Source organism: Pezoporus flaviventris, unplaced genomic scaffold, assembly GCF_033815535.1.
Source record: "Pezoporus flaviventris isolate CSIRO_AGI_PZ_B2104156 unplaced genomic scaffold, CSIRO_AGI_Pfla_v1 ptg000083l, whole genome shotgun sequence".
Taxonomy (NCBI): Eukaryota; Metazoa; Chordata; class Aves; order Psittaciformes; family Psittacidae; genus Pezoporus; species Pezoporus flaviventris.
Window position 1 is genome coordinate 2826800 of NW_026892631.1, and position 13270 is coordinate 2840069.

Sequence of the window (13270 nt, forward strand, 5' to 3'; positions counted from 1 at the left end):
GGCCTGCATGAGACTGATCCTGTAGCCTGGAGATCAATGGGAGCTTTGCTATCTCCACCACTAGATGCGAGAGCAGCCTTGTGCTGTGGGATATGCAGCAGCTGAGCTCCCAGTGCTCATCCCAATCCATGTGTCACACCCAGGGGATGGGACTGGGAGTACCATTGACAAAACTGCTGGCCAGGAAGGAGGAGGAACTCCGCAGCAAGATGATGATTTTGTCTGCACATTGATACTTCACCCTTAAACTCAATGGGCAGTACATCCAGGAGTGGAAAGCATTCCTGCTACTCTTCCTGGCCCTGCCAAAGAAAAGGTAATCCCAAGCACAGGATGCAAGCTTGGAAGTGGCTTGGCTATGGGGTCCAACTCACGGCATTATTCATAAGGGGATAGATTTGAATTCTCAATTGGAATTTGCTGAATTTTTTGAGAAGTTCAGAACTGTCCCAACTTTTTAAGCATATACCTATGATACCTTCCTAGATAGAAAAGACAACAAAACCTTACATCAAAATGAATCTGAGATTGAGAATATGTACCCATCCATATTCAGAGAATAAAAAAACCCAACATGGTCATATAATTAGCCTAACCCAAGCATTATAAACCCCAGCCAAGGCTGCACTCACAACAAATCCAAATGCGCCAAGGGAAAAAAGGAAGGGCAAAACTACCCAGGCAACATTAATCCTCTCCTGAAAACAACTCAGACTGCTATTTCAGAGTTTATGACCTTAAATAAGAATGAATTGACTTTTAAAACCCTCATTGCCTTTTTAAATTCCACCCCCTTTTCCCTTTCTGTGTGCCTGGACTTAAGGGAAAAATTAAAACTCTTCAGGTGCCTTGAAAGTATTTACTACCTCTGAAGCATAGCTTTAGTTTTGATTTACCAGACTTTTAAACGTCAGTTTAGGGGTGATTGCAACAACTGTGTAAGGAAATGTACAAACTTTGAGCTCAGATGACTCATTTTTATGCTTGATTTGTGCTTTAGCAGCAGCATATCAAAGTGTTGATGCTTCTAAATAGAACTGAAATATTTTCTTTTCATAAGGCTGTTTAATATCTAACAAAATGACATAGAAACATGTGGGAAGCTTACCTCATCGATTTTAATGGGAATTTGTTTCCCAAGAAGAATTTGCTGGTCCAGTATTTTCCTAGTTGTGCAAAACCAATTTGCATGGAAAACAGATTGCACTTATTTGGGCTTTTGATGCGGCAGAAAGAGTGAAAAACATATTTTGAGAAGGCCCTTGTTGTATGGCTTGGAAAAGTCAGAAGTCCTTTGCTGCGATGACTGCAGCATTCACAGAGTTGACAGCATGTGCAAATGCAAGCAAGTTTGTCAGACACACAGTAGGACTCATGTTTTAGGAGGAGACAACCCTGCCCATTTCCCACACAGCTGGATAGCCTAAGGCTGCAGGATCACAACTGGGAGGAGCTGGGCATGGATAGGAAGAGCCAAAACATGTTTCCATCCACCTCTGCCCCTGCTTGACCACACAAATCAGACATGAAGCAGGGTGGGTCCTGAGGCATCGAAGGGACCGTTTCTCTCTCTCATTTAAGACCAGCCTGGTGCATGTCTGTTCTACAGTGCTCTAAGACTTGGTACTGGGGATGAAATACTGACAGAAGCTGCTGAAAACTTCTCAGGGTTTCCAAGGCCAAATTTTCGTAAGAAGAGAATATAATTGTTCATCTGCATGACACTGCATAATATTGTGTAATGCTGCTTGGAAATAATCCTCCTCTCGGCTCTGAATGATGTGGCTGCTGATGTGTTTGGTGATAGTCTGTGGACAGCTCTGGCAACAGTCACACTGCTGCTTCTTCTAACCAGCAGGTCAGGCTCCATCCTGCTGATTTCTGTGGACTTACTGCTTCCATCATCTCTCTTTTCCCTCCTGCCTTGCCAGATAGAAATACCACCATGACTGTGTCCCATGCCTACAACGCATCTCACATCTACAGTTTTTCTGGTGCCAACTGACAGCAGTTTTCTCCTCAATTTACTTACTCATCCTTTAGCTGAATAAGGCCTCAGGTCAACATCGAAGCCTGGTGGAAGCAACCTTCCTTGGTCACCAGTGGATCCAATCTCCTCATCATGACACTGACATCACCCCTTGTTGCAAGCTTGAGTTGCATGGGAGCCCTGTGGTTGCTCCTGCCCATTGCACCCCCAATCCAGGCAGTGCCTATGCATACTCAGGACGTCAGCATGGTTCTCTCCATCAGCTTTGAGGACAAGCCCACCATGTAGAACGATGCTCCTGCTAACAACACCACTCACAATTTCCAAGGGGTTGTGCTTTTAAGAAACTCTTCCTTTCTTTGTAACATCTTTCATTTCATTTTAGGCTAGCACTGTTGTCGTAGATGGTGTACTGAAGCAGAAAAGTTAGGTAGAACTTCATAACCTTTGGACTTCTTTCAGATTTCCAAGTTGACGGAAACCCCAGGGGAGTTTTTCTGTATTATTTTCATACTTGTGTAGCTGGAAAAATGAAATTCTTCTGAATGAGCAAGATGATGAAAATACTTAGCTCTGACGATGCTGGGAAAACTCTGGGGTTATTTTTGTCTACACATATAATTTCTGGCCAGAAAAGAAAAAAAAAGTATATGCCTCAAGTGTTCTGAGTATGTGAGTTTCTTATCTTCTATTAGAAAACATAAGCACTGGCAGGAGCAAGCAGACTTTCTTCATTAGGTGCCAGAATATTTAGCATAGGTTCCTCAATATTGGAAAAAGTAGTCAGAAGAAAATCAAGAAAAGTCATTATCTGTTTTGGTTTTTTTTTTTTTCCCCTTTTAATAACGTTTTCAGTAGCACAATGCATTCAAAGCTAGGCACATTCCCCTCAGTGCAATACAGTCTCAAGACATGATTTAGATGGAAAATTTAAGTAAGATTAATGCAATTTATTATCCGCCAGGATATCCCTACAAACCACACTGCTTGGCTGAATTTTTGATTCTCAATCTAATATTTCAGATGAGATTTCCAGACGGGTGTCTTATTCCTCTATTAGTTTAGTGAGGGTGATATAGAGTTTGTAAAACAGGAGAGGTTAAGCTAGTTTTAACACTTGATTAATCATTTAAATTACTTTGTTACTGTTTGAATCCATTGACTTTTGTTTACCAAGCAACTCCCTGAAACCCAAAGCCAACAAAAACGGCAGGCAGCTTTCCAAGTTGTTAATTTATTCAATGAGTTCTTCAAAGGAGTTCTAAAAGGGGAAAAAAGAAGCAAATTTATAGTTGCATTGAAAGGGTAGAGCAATCCTTGCTCATTGCTTGCTAAAAATGTCTAGGTTTTTATGACTCAGAAAAAAAGCCAATATTCAATTATGCTGGTCAGCTCCTGGAGACGTATATTTTTTAAGCAAATCAAACAAGTCCTTAATGGAGCCTGACTGCAAGTTCATGCAAATACTGATTGAAATAAAATCAGCTCGTGTGACAAGCCACACTTTTCTCTGCTTTTTATGTGCAACTGTGACTTCATCTGAAGTGAAATTCTGTTTCCTCAAAGGAAAATGTGAGCACTCTCAGCGGGAGCAGGATCAGGCCCATAGGAAGTCAAGTCAAGAGCACAAGGACAAAGCTTTTTCAAAAGCAAGTATGAATGGGTGATTAAAAAGCCCCCTTCAGCTACACAATGTACATGTGTACGGTTTGCAATTGTCCACTGGGGAAAGGGGGGAAAAAAGTCCCAAGCCCTAAATCATGAAAAAAAGGCCAGCTTTCTATTCTGCATATTACAAAGTCTGAGTTTGGTAAATTGATTACAATTTCTTTACAGAGAACTATCAGGAATAAACCACTAAGTCTTAGACATAAATTTGAATTCCAGAGTCTCCAGCTAACCCAGCTCATAAATGAATTCCTAAATGCTGACTGTGCCAGAAGACCCAGCACTGCAAAACCACTTGGCAGAAGCCATTAGTTTCAATGAGATGAACTGCTCTATTTAGCTTTCATTCAAAACTTTACAGAAATGCCAGATTTCCATAAACACAGGTTTCCTTGAATTTCCAGGGCTTTGATTAACTGGTAGATGAGGGTGTCTTACAAATATAGATTTGTATGCAGAGTTCAGCTCAGAAAGCATGAGAGACTGGAAACGGACTATAGGCTTTTCTTTCTTTCTTACTTTCTCTCTTCCTGACCTAACAGAAAGCAGGAAAGCTGCTTTAGAACGTTTTGGAGCTGAGGCTTTAATAATTAATAATTATTCTGTGGTTTAACACTGTTATAGATCATTTTCTTGTCATTTATATCATCATGTGTTAAGCTTTTTATGACAGATTAATATCCTTCAGCTTTTATAGTATGGTTTTAAAGTCTTGCAATGTGTGAAGCAATGAAAGACTAAAAGAGAAAGAAATTGAAAAACACCTCCTTGGCTTTTTCTCTTAAAGAAAATATTTGTGAAATCTATTAAAATCGAAGTCTACCTTTTTTGTCAAAGGACAGCATCTTAGTTTCGCTATTTTTTTCTTCTATTTACATGTACTTTTTGTGACCCATCAGTCAATCATGTTGAGACCAGCAATGCTTTTTGATATATTTAAATTTATGGTCAAGCTGGTTAGGTAAGTAGGAGTTTTGGGGTTTCTTTTGTGCATTCTAGGTTTTGGGCCAGGCTATGGACCAGCTCCTTTTATGGATTAGATTAGAAGATCAAGTCTCTCTCTCTGCCCCTCTCATTTTTTCCCTCCACCAGCAACTGTTCCTAAAAAGCACATAACCTCCATACTACTATGCTGATCATCATAAATCTATGAATTAATGGCGTTGCTAGCAAAAGTGCAAGAACTGCACAGATAATAACATGCAACTATGGTTTACTAACCTTAAACCCCCTTAAATCAGTCATAGAACCATAGCAGCCAAGAAAACTATTGTGGTAAAACGCCATGAACTCTAGCTTGCTTTTAACACTAGGAATATTTCCCCTCTTCTCCAGCTTTCCTACAATATCTCTGTTCCCAACCAGAGTTTTTATAATAAAAATTATAGTTTATGTGCATGTTTTTTGGTTAAGCACCGAGAGTCTGATTCAGCATTTCTCCCTTTTTTTCACTTATTTTTAGGGAAGCGCTGGCTGTGTGGGTGCTGAGCCACGGAGGCTGTGTGTGGCCCCGCGGCTTGGCGCGCACACAGTGGAGTCCTGCTACAGCTGGCAAAAACTGCTGGGATTTCAGAGCTGTAAAGCACTACGTTAGGCCTTTGGCATTACCCCACCCTTCCTGAGCGCTGCCTTTGAATAAGCCCATATCCTTCGGCCATCTATGGATAACAGGCTTTCCAGTGCATTCTGTTTGGCCATCAAATGAAAAAGGTTAATTAAGCCTGTACATGCAGAAATAAAAGTAGTCTGAGCTTTTAATTGAGAATTCCCCTCATTTACCATTGGCTTTTCCTATGGGACTTGCTACCAAGAAGCCGAGTTTGGGTATAAGTGATTGATTGACGCACATTGTTGTGTTGACAGAAGTGAATTCAGCCAGAGAGGAGAATAGTGCCACTGGAAAATGTAAGCAAAGCAAGCACAGTGAAATCAATGCAACTCTGAAGGCAAAACTAAAGAGTATTAAATTAACCAAACTATGCGGACAGTGTAAAAACATTGAAGACCTGAGGGGAACTGAGCCCAGCCCTCAGTCTTAGGGATTAACAAATGATGCTGCTGAAAACGAAAGCTGAAATGCAAGGATTTTGGGAACTCCAGAAATGAGTTTGAGGAGTTTGATCTCAAATAGGATGGAAATATAATGTTTATAAAGAACTTAGAGTCATGCCACGTTTTGGGTACAAAATCCATGTCTCAAATATTCAGACTTCAGGATGGGATAAACATCATATTGAGTATAAACTTCAATTTGACTATTTAAATTATATGGTCCTATTTACCAAAGAATAACTGGTGAAACAGGGAAGAAAAGCTAACCCCCAAACCCCAAAGATAATTTACTGCTGTTGTACTGTATCTCCTTACAGAAAAATGTAACAGGAAGAAACCACTGGAACATAGTTTAGGTCTGAAGAATGATGTTTCTTGAGTATCTGTAAATCTATGAACATCCTGCTGCTTTGCCTGGCTTCTGTGAGCCCTAAAGCTTCAGCTTTGGTGAAAGGCCACACACAGATCACAGACCTTATAGGAGAAACCTTGATCTCTCACTTGGCATAACGCAGAGGCCATCTGTCTGGGAGATAGTGTCTAAGGCTCAGCAGCCTACCTGGTGTTTCATAAAAGAAACGGGCCATCTTTTCTGCTTCTAAAACACAGTCAAAAGAAGGGTCCTGCTCCAATGGCCAATGGCTGGTATACAGAGCACTCAAACTAGGAGATCTCCAACTGAGAGCTTTCCTCACCTGTGTAAGACAAAAACCTTTGCCTCCTATAGACCATGACAGCAACTTCAGGAAAGATGCTGAGGTTTGTTGGCGGAAGACCTAGAGCATGTAAAGGGAAAGTCTAACCCTGCTCTGAGAGCTGGCTGCATGTTTTTCAGTGGCTGTTTCACTTATACTTCACTGCTGAAGGCATGCTTGTGAGCATTATCAGTCCTTTTAGTTGGCCAAACTACTCTCTGCATCATGGAAGCAATGAGTCTTGAGAAGGTCTTTGGAAGAGTTTGAGAAAAGGAGTAAATTGTGCTCTCTGCTGAGCAGAAACATGTGGGATACTGTCATCGAACTATAGTACATTGTCTGTGCCATACACAGGTAGCATAGATGCTACAGAATTCTCCTAGCAGGGATTTTGTGTCTTCCCAGGGTTGGAATGATTATGGGAGGCTACACAAAGCAGAGGGAGTGAAGAATAAGAGAAAGGTGGAATCAGGCAGGTAAAATGCCAAACAAGCCCTTCATTCACTTTGCCTTAAATCTTGTACTGTCCGTGCCCTGCCAGCCGCAGACTCTCCCAAAATTAGGGGTGCCAAACTCTGCAGGTTCAGCACTATGTAGCATCAAAAAAGATGGCAGAGAAAATGACCTGACCAAGCAACCAAGCAAAATGATACCATGTTGTCTGGTTGACCTACCAAAACTTATCAGTCCCCTCTGACTCCAGGCAGTTTATATGTGGTTTCTTACATGTGCAGAGAGATGCTGGCGATAATAGGTTATTCTTACTGTGCAAGTGCACCAAACCTGGATGTGTTGCACACCTTATGGGCAAGTATGCAAGCATAGAGGCACACACACATACATACAGAGATGCAAACCTGTCAGTGTAGTATTTGTACAAGATGGAGTCATGGAATGCATCTCACTGTTTAAGAGAGGGACAGTGATGTTTTCACATGTAAAGCATGCTAAGCAAAAAATCCTTCAGTAAAATTCACACACAGATTGGTGTACTTAGAAAAGGTTCCTAATGAAAAAAAAAGGAAGAAACCCATCATTATTAGTTTTCTTGCCCATTTGAGTACATGAGGAATTCTGCCAAGAATCTTTATTTTAGATAACGGACTCCAAGCTCCCATTATCAGTGTGGAGGAATTAATACACTCTGTTCATATTTTTGCAAAGACCAAATGTGGAAAATGCTCAAACCACACCTGTTTCGGTTCTACAGCACATATACTTCTGCTTGTCAGCTCGCTAGCTGATAAAATTGGTTAGGGGATTTCTGATCCTTCTTTTTTTTCTATTGTTTTATTTTCAAGACAGTTACAAGGGCATGCGGTTAGCACACAAGGATGTGAGAGGGAAAGCAGAAACATTTTAAATCTCTCACAACAGTTACACAGGGGAAGATTTGGCTCTAATATTGAATGTTAGCTGGGATGAGGGTGTCATGGCTGTGCCATGGGCATCTGCAAGGGGATGTGAGGTTGTGCTGTGGAACCAAATGGGTTTGCTCAATTCTTCTTTGAGGTATTGTGTGATGGGATTCAAACACGGCCCCTGAGACTGTCCATGTTGTAAGGTAGGACATAGGAGAGCTGTTTTGAAGAAAAGGGTCTTGATCAGTTTAATGCTCAGTGGAAGAGACTGTGCGGTTGATGTCAAAGGGTGGCATGTCATTCAGATATGTAAGGGAAACTGATGCACTGAAATATGCAACATCAAGGAGGTGTATTAAATAATCGATTAAATTTTATCTATATTACACTAACATCATAGATTACAAAGCCAGCGTTTCTGCTACAGAAATAATGAACAGAAATAGTCTCAGAAAAATAAATAGTTTTCTTGGTAAAAATTGTTTTTATTTTTGAAATTTTTTTTTTCTTTAGGTTGCTATTCTGTTTCTGATAGAAATATTCAGCTCTCTTTTACTTTAGTTTATACTTATAATTCCCACAATATTGATGCAGTTCTCCTATGGGAGGAACCTTTCATAATCTTAAAATCACAAGGGGCCTCTTGCTCTTCTCCCCCAAAAGAAGCTTTTCATTTTGTTTGCATTGTAGTTAACAATGAAAATAATGAAAGCAGCTCATGAATCACAGGTTATGAAAACTGTTAAACAGAGATCTACGTCAAGGTGTTTTGTGAAAGAAGTGTGTTAAACAGGGAAGTCTGCTTACTGTCAAACATTGGAGAGAAACTAGGGAGCATCAGTGCAATGGTATTAGAATGGCAAGGGAGACATAGCTTTGCAGAACGGTTTTCAAATGCTATTAACATTTGATTTTGGGAAGTTCAGATTTAAGGAAGAACAGGTCTGAGGTCAAACCCAAACCAATTTGTGTTCTTTAATGTTTATTCCTCAAACTAGCAGATTTTTTTCCTTTTTTATCTGAGAAACTGAATCCCAGTGTTTTTTCAATATCTTCCCAAAATAGCTGATTTGGAAACATGCAAAGGAGAGTTTGTCATTGTGGGCTAATGAGTTTAGGGCTGGATGAGTAACGTTGTCTGCAGATATATAACAGACTGTATACACATCTAGCTAGGTCTTTTTCCTGAAAAACAAAGGTTTCTGCAGTTAGCCATTACTCCTGATTAATAATAGAATCATAGAATAGTCAATCAAAAGAGTTTAGAGCACCTCGCCTCCCTGTCCATGCCTATATGATGAAGATGATTGGGTTTTGGTCCCTGATGTTGGTTCTTTACAGCATTAAGCACATTGCATGCACTATTATAATGTGTAATATTTGAAAGCCTGAATGTCATCTAGTAGTAGTCAAAAGCCTGAAAACGTCTGTTACATTTATGCAGTCACTTTTATCAAGTAAATTTATAATCTCACCAGAGGATGAAATCAGATCTGCCCAAGGAGACTGATTGTTACTAAAACAATGTTGACTAGCATTATTTCTTTTCCAGTCCTTTATTTCTTTTTTGATTATATCTTGTGTCAGTTTTATTCCTGGTTCTGCAACTGGAAACCCACAATAACAGTGCTATAACGTTTCACAAATCTGCTCATGGTCAGCTCTCTTGTTGATTCAAGCTGTGAGCATTCAGCTTTCCTAATTTTTTTTCTCTTATTTTTTTTTTTTCCCACCAATTAGGCAGAAAACATTTAAGTTATACAAGTAATTTAGGAGTCCTGGTAAGAAATGCATGTGGAATTAAAGCAAGACCCTATGTACTGGCATACAGAGCTGAGTTATGGCAGTATAACAATTTACCACCTACCCCTTGACAAGCTGTCTGTGCTTGATGTCTGTTCACTGTGACTGTGATGGGTCTATCCTGAGGTTAGGGTTACACCACATGAGTAGGATGAGCTCTCAGCTCAAGCATTCAAAGGTAGTTATAGTGCTTTGGCTGAGGAGTGGCAACTTCTGGTGTTGCCATGACATTGTGTTGAATCCTCAACAAGGAGCCACTTACTTATAAAAATGAGACACTGGCTTCTAATTCCCTTAGGTCCATTGAAATTGTATCTACTGTCTCTTTCAATGATCCAGACACACACAGAGCCATATATGCACGCACATGCATATACCCTTGTTTCCACTGACACTCAGGCTGTATAGCACAAACCTCTCTCAGCCTCTTGCACTCAACAGGTATGTCTATAGCCCAGCAAAGCACGCACTACACTGACTGCACAGCCAGATGGTCTCCAGAGCAATTCTGCATATGCACCACATTTATTAGAACTGTGAAATTCACAGTGGTGCTTCTATTTTTTTTCCCTGTTTTCCTTCTTTCCCAGCTATTTATGCAAACAACATTCTGGATAACATGCAGAAAGCTATTCTTTCCTGGCAAAAGCAGGATTTCTTTTTTATATATTATTATTTGCTATTGGTTCAGGAATGCTTTTGCACTTAACACCTCCATGAACTTTTTTTGTGACAGAATGTCTCATCTGGAAGGTCTATTCAGAGGTGGCTGGATGGTGTGCCAAATGCAAGCTCCAAACCCTGTCTTCCCCAGGTGCTAAATTACCTTTCCTGATAGGCTGAGCTAAAGCTGGGGAGGTGTTTGGATTAGGATTGAATGGTACATTCAGATCCTGGCCATTCCCTCTTCCGGACACCCGATAGCCCTGTGAATATTCCAAACTGATAATGTCAGCCTTGAAAGGGAGGTGGTCTGAGAAAACACTTTTCACTGCATTTTTCCTGAACAGAGATCAAATACGGACAAAATAAAGAGCAGAGATCCATGTGGAAAGTCAGGGTTGTGGATGCACTCACCCCACAGCTGCTTGCTGTGTTTGCACTGGCATTTCATAGACAACTTGTTATGACTTCCAAGGGGCACCTCATGGCCCAGGATAGAGAATACAGGGGTCCAGCAATACTCCAGCAGACCATGTTCCTTGGAGAGGATGGGCTGGGAGTAGCTGTGGGTAAGGGGAGATAGGGAAGAGTTAGCCTGCTCTAGCAAATGGTAGAATGGTTGGAGAATGCTTTAGCTTTTCTCTGATTAGAGGACTAAAGGTGGCTGATTTCAGAGAGGGTGTTTTTTGGCCCTCCTTGTCTGAAAAGCATTGCCCCATTAAAGGGGAATTGTGTTGCACCTGACAAGAAAATGCACAACAAAATGATAATTGCAGGGATCTCAACATTTAGTCATCTCTGGTCTGTGGATGCATTAACTTGTCTACACATAAATCATGACCCAATGTATTGTGAGCATCATGATGTGCTCAAGAAAACTGCATCATGGGGCTGCACAAATAGACACTGTGGTTGACAGCCAGAGCCCCTTCAGCTTTTTCATGATGGCCAGTTCCAGATGCCTAAGGAAGTGTACCAGCACATGATAGTTGCTCACTACTAAGGCGTGGTTGACCTCAGCCAGGATATTTCTAACTTCACAAGCTCTGGCAGCATCCTGGTGAGGAGACTCAACTTCCTACCCTTTGTATATCAACCCTGCTCTCTGCCTCAGGCCATGCAATCAGTGCTGCTGACCTTACTGTCCCTCTGCTTATCATTGCTGACTAGAGCATGGCACAACCGCTTCAGGACAAACCTTGTGCCATTTACTATGCCCTTAAGCAAGCAAGTCAGGTAGACATCACAAGAACACAGCATGTCTTGGTAGGAAGAGCTGTGATCGTCCTTGAAACAACAGCCCATCACCAGCTACCTGGTGCCCTAACTCTCTTTGCAAAAAGGAGACTGTTTTGCTTTAATTCTTTGTGGTTTTTCTTCTCTTTTTGTTTCACTAGTGTTTCATGCCCTGATATAGATGTATTTCTCCGGAAAAGCTCCTGTGCATCAGGATTTCTGTTTTCATTTATGACCTAAAGGGAAAACATCTGTTGCTGTTGCTCCCTTACCATTTGTCTTCAGCTTTCCTTGTAACTGTTGTTTTACTTGTGATATCATAGTTCTTTTTGCATCCCCACTATCTTTCTGTACTGTATCTCCCTGTCTCTGTGATAGATCACATGCTGGTGTCAGTATTTTCCAGGACAAAGTCTCATTCTTTATTTTTAGGAGGTGTTTAATCTAATGTCTGTTACTGCTCTTTGGGATTCCAACGTTCTATTCTCTTGTTCCAGAGTCATTTTTCCCATCTGAAATAGTCCCAGAGAGATAACCTGCCTCAAAATTGAATCTTCTATTTATTTTTTCTACAATGGACAATTGCTGAACTTTCTCTGGTTTGGTTTTTAGTTTTTCTTACCTGTATTATTGGTGTCTTGATGCTGTTTGTTGATGGCTGTTGTAGGAAAATACTAAATACAAAACCGAGGCCCATATTCATCTGACACATGCTGCTTCTCCAAGTGTCTTGACACTCTTTCACAAAGCTTATGGAAAGAGGACAACAGAGATCTTAAGTGAGAGAAATTGTCCTCACTTCTCTTTCGACTAAACCACCACCAGATTACATAGTGAGACCATAGCACAACTGTGCTCCTAACTGAGGCAATTCAGGAAAAGGGTTAGAGTTAGATGAGTAGAAGTCAAACCACAGAGGGAAGATATAAGCCTTAACAAGGGTGCCATTGAGGGACCGATCAGCACAATATACCAACAGATTATCTCTTCCATGTTTTATTCCAGTAAGGGAAAAGAGGGGAAATGGCAAAGACAAAAGAACATAAAATCACCAGTGTCACCAGCTTGAGTCAGTCCTATGTTGCCTTCAAATGTCTCTTTTCTTGAAACTAAATTGTGAATTCAGTCCAATTCCTTGACACCTTAACTCCTGCCACCGAGACCTGAAAAAGCCGTATACACTGAAATATTGCCTGGGTGTCAGTGACTGATAAAGACACTGATTTCTTTTCCAAGTATGTTATGAAGGGCTTAATACAATTAAGCTACAATTGCCAGGCACACGTCAGTGTATGACAAAAAATCTGATTCCCATGGAATATGATTGAAGAATAATGTGGGCAGGCATGGTACTCTTTTATTCCAGATAATAAAATATAGGAGTTGGTTTCAGGAGATGCAATGCAACCTTTTTGGATGCCCAGGACTTAGTATAAACAAAAAGACATGTTGTTTGGAATAGGCAATATTGATACCATAGATCTTTGCAAGATCAAAGGTAATGAAAGCAAGATCTTCCAAGACAGCTCATCTGCTGGTCTCTCCATATGCCACATTCCCTTCAGCTATCTCCTGTTCTCTAAAATTAAAAAGGACACTTGTCCTCTTCTGAATACAAGGTGTTTCTATAGGGCTCAATTTACAAACTGTGTTATACCTGTTCTACAAGGGGACTTGTCAAGTGTCTCACTGCATTGGACTTTCACCTCTGGATGAGATGTGGGATAAGATTTGGATTTTAGCTTTGACAATGAGCAAAGGCTTCAATGGAGTTTGAATTCTATTACGCTCAAGTCTCAGTG

General features: G+C 40.7%; 1 long non-coding RNA gene across 2 annotated transcripts in view; it reads right to left on the minus strand.

The window, feature by feature from the left end:
* The window catches only part of LOC133280504 (uncharacterized), a 51006-nt gene extending 38650 nt beyond the window's left edge, over positions 1-12356 (minus strand). For both annotated transcript variants that reach the window (XR_009747189.1, XR_009747190.1), the window contains exon 1: positions 12091-12356. This is a non-coding gene — a long non-coding RNA (uncharacterized LOC133280504). The remainder of the gene's footprint in view (positions 1-12090) is intronic.
* Between the last annotated feature and the right edge of the window lie 914 nt (positions 12357-13270).